This window comes from Manis pentadactyla, chromosome 6, assembly GCF_030020395.1.
Source record: "Manis pentadactyla isolate mManPen7 chromosome 6, mManPen7.hap1, whole genome shotgun sequence".
Classification (NCBI taxonomy): Eukaryota; Metazoa; Chordata; class Mammalia; order Pholidota; family Manidae; genus Manis; species Manis pentadactyla.
Window position 1 is genome coordinate 147,691,722 of NC_080024.1, and position 11,062 is coordinate 147,702,783.

Genomic DNA, 11,062 nt, shown 5'->3' on the forward strand with positions numbered 1-11,062 from the left:
CAATGGCAAATACTTAATTTTAAGTATTAAAATTAATAAATATTAAGTATTGCAAATACTTAATAATAAATATTTTTATTTTTAAATGCAATTTTACTTTTCATTGTCTTTGTAAAATATTTTAGAACACAGTCTCTATAGTGTCTTAATTACCATTTTTTTTTAGTGCTCTATAATCTTAAAAAGTAAATTTACTTTCTGATCGTCAAATGAGAGTTCCTTTTAAAATTTATTTTGTTTAAAACATTTAACTTCTGATAACTTGGATATGCCTATACCTATTTGTATATTTTGGTGGTTATGTTAAAGATTAAAATATTCATTGTGCACGCATCTCTCTAGTTTAATTTTGAGGTACTTCATGTGTAATGCAATGGTACCTTTACCACTGTGTACTTCTATTTACCCTCCTCTGGTCTTTTGTGTTATTCTTTTCTTTGTTTCTTTTTCTTTTTCTTTCTAGAAAGTCTTTATTTTTCTGTTATGAGTAATTACTTTTTATAGCTATCCCAAATGATTTTATAAATTTTACAATTTTTATGTGCCCGACTGGGATCCATGAATTAACAAAAGTACAATTCCCCACCCAAAGAAACAAAAATATCAGATATACTTGCAGGCTCTGATTGTTTTACATTTTCAGAAATTAAAGTGACTATACACTCTTATTAATTGTTTGGTAAAGTTTTTATAGAATTGTTAATGATTTGTGGTTTTCCATGAGGTTGTCTTAGGCAACATTCCATTAAATTAGATCTTTCCAAAAGTTGTAGTACCATGTATGCTTTGGTATGACAGCATTTTCATTTTCAAACCAGAATTGGGTTGAATGTTGAATATGGCTTTCTTTTTAAAGCCAAAATTGATGCTTTATGTATGACTTTAAGATGCTAATATCCTTTAATCAAGAGTGTTTATACTCTTGTTGAAAATAAATCTATGTATCAAATGAAATTTCAAGCTGTAGTAAAAGTGAAAAAAGGTAAAGGAAAAATCTTGCTTTTCTGATTAAGACTTCATGGAATAGAATTTCTGTTTAATCAGCACTGTCTCCGACCCTTTTCTGGTGATGAAGCATAGTATCTTAACCATGAGTGGAATTGTTAGATCTTTTGTTTTCTGTCATCTACTTACATTGAAACCTCAACTAGGTATAGTGCTTTAATATGAAATACTTTTGAAATACACAACTTCTTAAAAAGAAACCTATACAAAAAGATCATATAATGCTAGATAGGATGTTGAAATGACTGGTTCGTAATATTTTTTAGAATGTTCATTTTGGTCAGTGTAAATTTCCTTTAATTATTTTCCATTTTCAGTGGGATTTCATTTTTAGGTTTAACATATCAAGCCAATATAAAGTTACACAATTTAATAATTCTGGATCCAGTGAAAATGGAAATAATGAAGTTTACTTAAGAAAATCACTTTTCTTCTTTTGTAACATCCAAGTCTTCATCATCTTCATTATCATCTGCTTGTTGACTGTTCTTTACTTGACAGGGAGACGTGTGTCCTGTCTGAGATACACACCGAGCGAACAGTGACCTCTGAAGAGACAACTTTGAATTTGCTCTTCTGATATCTAAACAAGATGAATAATCTAGTGGATACTAGAGAATTTCAGAAAACCTTTAAATCTTCTTCACCAATCTTTTGTGTATTTTGATAGGTGGCAGTGTAGAACTCTAAATCTTTGCCATGAAGTAACATTTTGATAGTGATAAATTATGAAAATATAGTCTCTATATCCTTATTTTTCTATTTTTCGGAATCGTCCATAGTTTCCTCTAGATGACAGGTTGTTCAGGTATCACCCATTTGGCTCTCAGTAGTTTGGTTTCTGCCTGTGAAATGACACATTGATCAGATGGGTTTTGCTGACATGTTCTTTCTGAGTTAATTGTTTAACTTCTTGATTCCTTGCTGTCCCTGTTGCTTTGGGGTCACTGTTTCATCTTCACAGTGGTTCTATTAGCTTTCAAAGGTTCAACTACTTTGGCTTCAAGTCTTTCAACCTCTGCTTGTCAATGATCCTGAAGTTTGGTAAACATGTCAGCAAAGTTTTTCAGGCCCTTCTTTAAATTTTGGGTCTCTGTAGAAACATACATATTGATTTCATCCATCAAGAGGTTCTCTATGTCTCACAGTCTGACAGTGTTCCACACATAATCAGCAAAGATTTGGCACGGCTCTCCAGTGCTTCACATTGTGACAGTTGTCTTGCAGTTGTCTGGTTTGGGTATGCCTGCTTTCCAAGCTGTGCCTCTATTGTTTTCATATATTTTATTTCTACATATATGGCAATTCCACAAAAATGGTATTTTCGTCCTACTGTTGTCTTTAGAAAAAGCCATAATACCTAAAACAATCTGTAGATTCAGTACAATACCTATCAAAATACCAATGACATTTTTCACAGAGCAAGAAAAAACAATCCCCAAATTTGCATGGAACTACAGAAGACTCCAAGTAGCCAAAGCAATCTTGAGAAAGAAGAACAAAACTGGGGGTATTATGCTCCCTGATTTCAAGCTATACTGCAAAGTTAGTCTCAAAACAGTAGGCACTGGCAAAGAACAGATGCATGTATCAATAACACAAAGCAGAGAGCCCAGAAATAAACCCATGTGTCCATGCTCAATTAATAAGTGACAAAGAAGGCAAGGATATACAATGGGAAAAAGACAGTCTTTTAAATTAATGGTGCTGGGAAAACTGGATAGCTACATGCAAAAGTATGAAACTAGGTCACAGTCTACTCCATACACAAAGACCTTCATGTAAGACCTGAAACCATACAACTTCTAGAAGAAAACATAGGCAGTAAGCTCTTGAAAATCAGCATTAGTAATTTTTTCTAACTATATCTCCCCAGGTAAGGCAAACAAAAGCAAAAATAAGCAAATGGGACTACTTCAAACTACAAACCTTCTGCACAGCAAAGTAAACCACCAGCAGAATGAGAAGACAATGTAATGTATGGGAGAATATATTTGCAAATGATGTATCTGATAAGGGGCAAAAATCCAGAAGATATAAAGAACTCATACAACTCAAAACCAGAAAAAAAAAGAGAGATGACCCAATTAAAAAATGAGCAGAGGACCTGGATAGACATTTTTCCAAAGAAGACATACAGGCCAACAGACATATGAAAAGATGTTTAACATCACTAATAATCAGGAAAATGTAAATCAAAACCACAGTGAGATATTACTTCACACCAGTCAGAATGGCTGCTGTCCAAAAGGCAAGAAATAACAGTGCTGACAAACATGTGGGAAAGAGGGACCCATTTCCACTGTTGGTGGGAATGTAAATTGGTGCAGCCAGTGTGGAAAGAATATGGAAATTTCTAAAAAAACTAAAAATAGAAATATGATATGACCTAGTCATCCCACCTCCAGGAATATATCTGAAGAAAACAAAGTCACTGATTCAAAAAGATACAAGGACTCCTGTGTTTAACTCAGCCTTATTTGCAATAGCCAAGACAACGGAAGTGTCCATCATAGATGAATGGATGTAGCAGATGTGGTACATATATGCAATGGAATATTACTCAGCCATAAAAAGTATGAAATCCTGCCATTTACATCAACATGGCCAGACCTATGATAAGTCATTTCTTGTCATAATAAGCCAAATACCATGTGATTTCACTTATATATGGAATCTAAAAAATAAAACAAAAAATATAAAGGCAAAAGTAGACCCACAGACACAGAGAAGAGACTGGTGAGTGCCATGGGGGAGGGAGGTAGGAGTTTGGGTAAAAGAAATGAAGAAATTCTCAAAAAAATGTATAGAGAATAATCTCCTAAATTTACCAAAATATTTAATTTTACAAAGTTCTTATTTCTTTCTGAGAACTGAAATTTCAGCTTTACTTCAGCCTGAGTGACCTACATCCATATTTCTTTCAGAGAAGATCCCTGGACAATGGGCCTGTTCAGATATTGCTCTCCTGAATACTTATTTCAGATATTGCTCTCCTGAATACTTATTTCATCTTCATTTCAGTCCTTTAAAGATGTTCCTCTCTTTTTTTTCTGGCTTCCACTATTTCTAACACAAAGTCAGCTGACCCTCTTATTATTAGCCCCTTTGATACAATAGCCCATATCCTCAGGTGCTTTCCAGATATTTGTCTTTACTTCCATTTTTTTAGCATTTTTTGATATGATGCTCCTAAGTGTAGTTTTCTATTTATTTATCTTATTGTGGATTTGTTAAACTTCTTGAAACTATATGTTAATAATAAGTTTTTAAATAAGTTTAAAATAATTTCAGCCAATATTTCTTCAAATGTTTGTCCCTTTCGCCCTTTCTGCTCACCTTCTCTAACTTTATTAATAAATTAGATTACCTTATATGCTTTTACAGATTATTAAGGATGTGTTTGTTCTCAGTTTTATTTATTTTTTACTCTTGGGACTTTAGGTTGAATATTGTTCTCTACTTAATTGAACCTTTATTCTTTATTGACAAATCAGTTGTTCTACATGATGTGATTACAGATATTTTAACATCCAGTATTTGCAACTGCTTCTATTTTCTATAGATTGCCTGAAAGTCCCTATCTCTTCTTTCAATGTATCCATGATTTCCTATACTTTCTGTAATGTATTTTTATGATTATTTAAAAATCTTTATTGTCTAACATAAGAATCATCTGTGGTTCTGCATTCCTATTTTTTGTTTCACAAGTTTGATTGTTTTTTAATTGCACAATGAAGATTGCAGATGTTACTTTGCAAAAAGCACCTGATACTTTTGTCTTCCTCTGAAAAATGCTGGTTTGTGTTCTAGTAGGAATTATTTTATGAGAGATGAACTTGGTAATGTAAGCTTAGTTTTAAGCTTCATTCATTTGGCATATTTCATTTTTTCCAAGTTATTAGTACTATGATATAATCTTTAATCCTAAGGCATGGTTCTTTAATGGTTTCAATGGAAATTCCAAAGTATTTATCCACTCCCTAAAACATTTGGGTTTTAACTCCAAAATGTAACTTTCCTGGAACTGAGGAGCTGCTGAAATCTCTGTTTGGTCCTTTTAACCTTTGTATATATTAATTCACTCTGGCCGTCCTGGATTCCTGTCCTTCATATTGCAGTATAGGATTAAGCCAAGATTTTGAGTGAATTTTTTATATAGCAACATTCGGCTGTGACATCTTGGGTTGAGATTTCTTGCCTAAATTTACAGCCACTCTGCCTGGCATGTCTTTCTCTTTATTTTTCAGTGTAATAACATTCTCACTTTCTGCATGAACTGTATTTGCTTGAATATCATGCAGACCAGGGGGAACTTAGATAAAATTTAGTCTTAAACATTGTGAATATATCCTTTAAGGGCCTTCAGTTTCTACCTGTATCCTCTGTAGTAATTTCAGACAGTTGATTTTTTCCCCCAGAATCTGCAATTTCTATTGGCAAGACAATAGCTCATATTAGCCATTCAGTCATTAACAGAAGCAGAAATTTAATGTACATGTTTGAAGGATAGAACTACACGGTATACGTGTGTAAGCTTATATAGTCCTTACTGAATTACTAGCAGTTTAGTATCCTGTTGCACAAAATTGTCACATTTGATTGATTGATGGATTGTTTTAGAGCATAAGAAGTGGGCAGAGAACTTTATTGTAATTATCTTTTCTAAATTTTGGAACGATGTATGTGGAAAAGACAAGATAATGATTTTCTCCTTATCCAATCACAATTTCATTTTCACATAATGGCTTAAGCACATCTTATAAAAAGTCAAGAGAGAGTTATACAAACATTTAGGGCTATTGCAAAGAAACTGTTGGGCAAATTCATTTTACAAGTAATTATTATAATGAAAAATATAATTGAAGATTCTAGTCGTAGCCTTGAAACGAGAGAATCTTATTCAAAATAGATGCTTATCTCCAGTTAAAAATCAGTTTTCATTTAAGTTTTTGTGAGCAGAAGTTGGAAAAAAAATATCATTTTATCCTTTACAACTAACTATCCTTTCACAGTCAAATATCAACAGCAAGTAGCAACGTCATCTAGTTGTGAGAGCTGGTTACAATGCGAATAGTTGGAGAACCTCAGAATTTGAATTTGTAAGTTCTTCAGGTGATTTTGTGTACAGAATTTGAAGGCAACTGGCTTAAAAAATAGATTAATATCCAATTTAGTCACAAAATTATAATTAATTTTTAAGTGGTTTCTTTTCTCAAGGAGTTTCTAAAAAATTGTCTCATACCATATTCATAAAATGCTTGGAAACAACAGAACAAAAGCCAACGTTGTAAGTAAGAATCAACAACAGTTGGCTTATGTAGACCTAAAATGTCTCAAATAACAGGTCAAAATATAGTGTCAGATTGCAACATATGCAAATTGAACCTCTTGCTCTGTGTTAAATATTGTTCCTGATGATTACTACGTCCAAGAACCACATTGACCCTGATGTCAAGATTAACGGTCAACCATATTTTAATCACTCACCTAAATATGTAATGATGAAATAACATACAATATAATACCAAATGACATGAAAGTATTCAAAGTAAACAGGACAGCAAGGAGAACCTGGGTGTGGCACAGATTGAAAGAAAGCTGGAGAAGACCCTGAGGAAACACATTTCTGAACATACTAAGGAAAAGAGCTCTCTAAGCTCCAAATTCTTCCCATCAGCCCATCAGGAGGAGAGTGGATGGGAGTCGGATTTGGATGTGCACAATAGCTAGGAGTCCAGAGCATTTCTTACCTGATGCACCCTGAGGCTTTGCACCTTGTTCCCTTTATGCAGTACTCTAACCTGGACATAGGTTTACTGTGTCTAGGTGTGGAGGTTCAAATTCAGGAGGAAAAAAAAGATTAACTATTATCTTCTGTATGAAGTTGTTCTTGTTACTTTATGAAATTCTGAATATTATTCATTCGAAGACAGTAGAGTTAATTTTTTATGGAAACTAAGAAGATTTGATCTTTTATGTAGAATTTTTGTTGTCTCATCCCTCTGTTCAAGCATGATAGTACTTTTTTGTAGATTTGATAATTACAATATACAAAAGTGAGAGGCACAAGGTTCTTGTGCCTAAGTGTGGTAAAAATTGTAATGTTTTCGCGCTTACATTTATTTTAGGTCACCTGCTGTCATCCTGAGGGATCTGTGGATTTCTGAAGAAATCCACAGAAGGAATATTCTGCAGAATGTAATTCTCCCAGTTGTTATACAGAAACAGGGAAAGGAAATTAATGTTAAAAATCGGTGATATCCATATAAAATTCCTAATTCAGTTAATAATATTAAACAAAAGCTAATTTCTTAATTTTGACAAATGTATATGGTTATGTAACATATTTACATCAGGAGAGTTGGTGAAGGTATATGAGAACTTGCAGTAATATTGTTGAAACTTTTCTAAAAATCTAAAATTACTTCAAAATAAAAAGATTAAAAAATGCATCGTGTGACACTAAAGCAAATTTAGTTGGGGGACTTTTTGATAATTTTCTTCAAAATGGATGGAACACATTTTCACAGCTGTCCTGCACTCCATTTTCTCCCCCTCTCGGGCCCTTTAAGTCAGTGATTACCCCCTGGTCCTACTGGTGCTAATGGAATAGGCCCTGGTTAGCTGCTTGCTGAATGAATCAGTCTTTTAGATGTATTTAAAGAACACTTTATTATTGGGATTTGTATTGCCTTGAAAGGTGCTCCTAACATTTTCTTTTGAATCACTTAAGTTTGAATTGCCCCTGACCCGCCACATTGTCTGCCTTTGGTTCCCTTCATGAAAGACACCCGTGATGATTTAAAAAGGGACACACTGCATGCACCCTCTCCCTTCAGGTGTCACAAAGGATTCTTTGAACTTTGCAAGTCATCTGTCCCTACATGGTTTTTATTTTACTATTTGGTCTCTGATAAGAAATGATAAAATTAAGGTAATCATTATTAAAGTTATTCCACATTGAACAGATCAAAATAGCATGAATTGGGTCACTGACTAGAGAAAATTTAAAAGGGTCTATTGGGTACAGTTCCTGATTTTAAGGTTCCTTTGAAATGTTCCCTGGGTTGCAGGGTTTTCCCGCATTCTTTATCCCCTAGGTGAGTGCTGTTGTGCATGCTTGGTTTGCACGTGTATATGTACACATGTTCTTTTATTACTGAAGTTTCAGTGCTTTGGCAAACTCAGTCTACACCTTCCTGTGTGTTCTCAATCCATTCACTCACTTCTGTGCTTTCTTTGCTATCTTAATCCTTTGAATTTTTTCATTTCACCACTGAAAGTATCTCACTGATTCTGGAAAACTCACATGGTACTATGTATGTTTTCCACATCAAATTTTTAAAAATCTCAAAGACTTTGTATATTCATGTTCTTGTATATGACCTATTTAATTCCCTAACATTTCTATCACCACTATTCTACTGAAGCTATTCTTTAAAAAGCCCCAATTCCTTACTAATAACCAAGTTGTTTAGTACTCATACTTATTGATGTCTCTGGATAGTTGGGCACCATGGAACCCCAGCTTCCTAGAAACCCTTCTCCACTGACTTCTGTAAATCCTCATTTCCTGCTACTATTCTACTCTCCTCCACTGCACTCAGTATGTGCTCTGGTTCTACTCTTTCATTCAACTTTTCATGGGTTCTGACTTTGACCTTCTAATTACTCCTGATCTGTACTCTTTTCCTTGTCTATACAACTGTGCACTTAGACTTTACTAATCACCTGTGCATGTGGACTCTGATACCTATTTCCATGTCTGACATTTTTCCTGAACAGTAATCCTACCTTACTGAACACAGCTGCTATATATTTCTACCAGGATCTTCCATAAATACTAAAACTGATGTTATCCCAAATTGCTCATTCTACTTATTCCATGAACTGGTTCTCTCCCATGTATTTGTCAATGTCAAAGATGTAAACATACTTCTTTTTGCAGAGTTTCAGGCCTTCTCTTTAGCTTACCTTAAACAGTTGTTCTGTATTCAAGATCTTTCAGGTTTACCTGTGTTTTTGCTGCCTTCTTCATTTCCACATCCACTGCCCCTTTCCAAGCACTCATTACCTCTCCTAGGCCCTGGTACTCATCTCGTTATTGGCTACTCATTTTGGTAGATTCATAAGCATATCATAAGCTTAGAACCCAACCCTACCTTGCAACACTTGCTGCTCTTATTTTGATGTGGTTTGGTTTTGCCATTAAAATGTCAATGTCTCTGTTGAGAGACACAGAAGAAAAATATATGTTGTTACCTTTGGTTGAAAATAAAAGAAACTCACAAGAAGTGCAGATATCTAAGTATGATGATTCTAAACATTTTCATTCAACTTCAGTCCTAGCTCTAAATGAATTCAGCTTCTGTGCTCATTTTATGCCCTTTCACACACACTCTTCTTAATTCACCACCAATGTAATCAGAGAAAACCTGACATGAACCCCTAAGCTAATTATGTTGGCTGAGGCCAGGTTGTGCATGTGGAATAGCTTAAACCAACAAGGTCTAAGGGATGTGACATGACCTTGTGGGCATGAGGAGCCACAGTCAGTACTGGACGAACAGTAGGGGTATCAGATTCAAGGAGAAAGGGTAAATCCATACACAAAGGAAGAAGACAAAAACGGGAGGGATTTAAACCAGCTTGAAAAAAGTAGGTATTTGCATGAAGTGAAAATATTTAGCAGTAATCAGGCCTAGAAAAAGTGCTTGTCTGGATTAGGAGGTAAATTGGTTGAGAGGTGAACATGGTAGGAAAGGTAAAAGTTGGGCCTGTGTTTTCATATTGTTTGTGTTTTTAATTAATGTACTAGATTAGGATTATACTTCCTGGGACCTAAGTTGGGATTTATCAGTGGACTAATGGGCCCCATTTAAGCCATCCAGCTCTTCAAACTCTGTCCTTAGATACTAAAGTGTTACTATCTTTAGACTCTTTCCTATCTCAACATAAATGATTTGGCTTTGAAAGCTCCCTTCCTTAAATCCTCTGTGAAGGTCTTGTTTTCTAAGTATTAGAGTGTGGCCAATAGTCCTAAAACTCCAAATACCACTTCTCTGTAGTGCAGGAATTTTTAACATGAAAGCCCATGGCTATAGTAGCCTCGTGAACTCTGAAACTGTCTGCATTTTTGGGTGTCTGCTTAAGGATTTTAACATATCCTTAATGACGGGAGATCTGAAAAAACTGCTGCTCCTGAGGTTTATTGATGTGAATTGGAGGATGGAAATCTTTTAAAACATGAATCTGCTCATGCAATCCTGTTCTATAACCTGCCCCTTGACTCTTAGAGTTAAGCCCAAATCTGTGGAATGTAACCTGTAATACTTGAGTGCTAGGTCCATTCTGAATTCTCTAGACTGGGTGTGCATTGTTTTGCCTCTGGACCTGTGGCTTAAAAGCATATTCTTTCAATTCCTTTAACAAGCTATGCCTTCTCTCATCTCAAGGTCTTGTATATTCTTTTTTTTAGAACTGGAAGTACAGGAAGTTTCAGGAAGTACTGATTTGTTGAATGATTGCAGGATTTGATTTGATATCTTAGAGCTCCTAATTTGAGTGTGTAGTTACATTCATATATCCCATAGCATCTTTCACAGAATTTTAGTACATATTAAATTGAGATTCAATAATTGTTGACTGAATGGAAGTTGTTTTCGAAATGCTGCTTTCCTGAAGACAGTTACCCTCATATGTTCTCTTTATTTCCCATATGTAAAAATGTTAAGTGATCTGATTTCTATGTTAATTGTTTAAAAAAGTATTTCCGAAAAGATGTACACTAATATTCACGTTTAAGATTTTAGAAATATCACACGGTTTCTGTATCTCCCTAAGGTGTTTGTGCACGTGAAATATGTGGAGACTTATCATTTGATTTTTCATATTCCCTAGCCATGTGAGTTGATATGCACAGATTATAGTGAGACCGTATACCTTTCTGCACATTTTAACGAATTATATGCATGTGCCTCATTGTATGTTGACTGAAATATGGAAGCAGTAATACCGAGAGAGAGCACTTAATTGCTTAAACCATTGTTTTGGC

At 34.6% G+C, this 11,062-nt stretch overlaps 1 pseudogene; it reads right to left on the reverse strand.

Moving 5' to 3' along the window:
- Nucleotides 1–1,427: 1,427 nt before the first annotated feature.
- On the reverse strand, nucleotides 1,428–9,079 carry LOC118907799 (CBY1-interacting BAR domain-containing protein 1-like; annotated as a pseudogene).
- Between the last annotated feature and the right edge of the window lie 1,983 nt (nucleotides 9,080–11,062).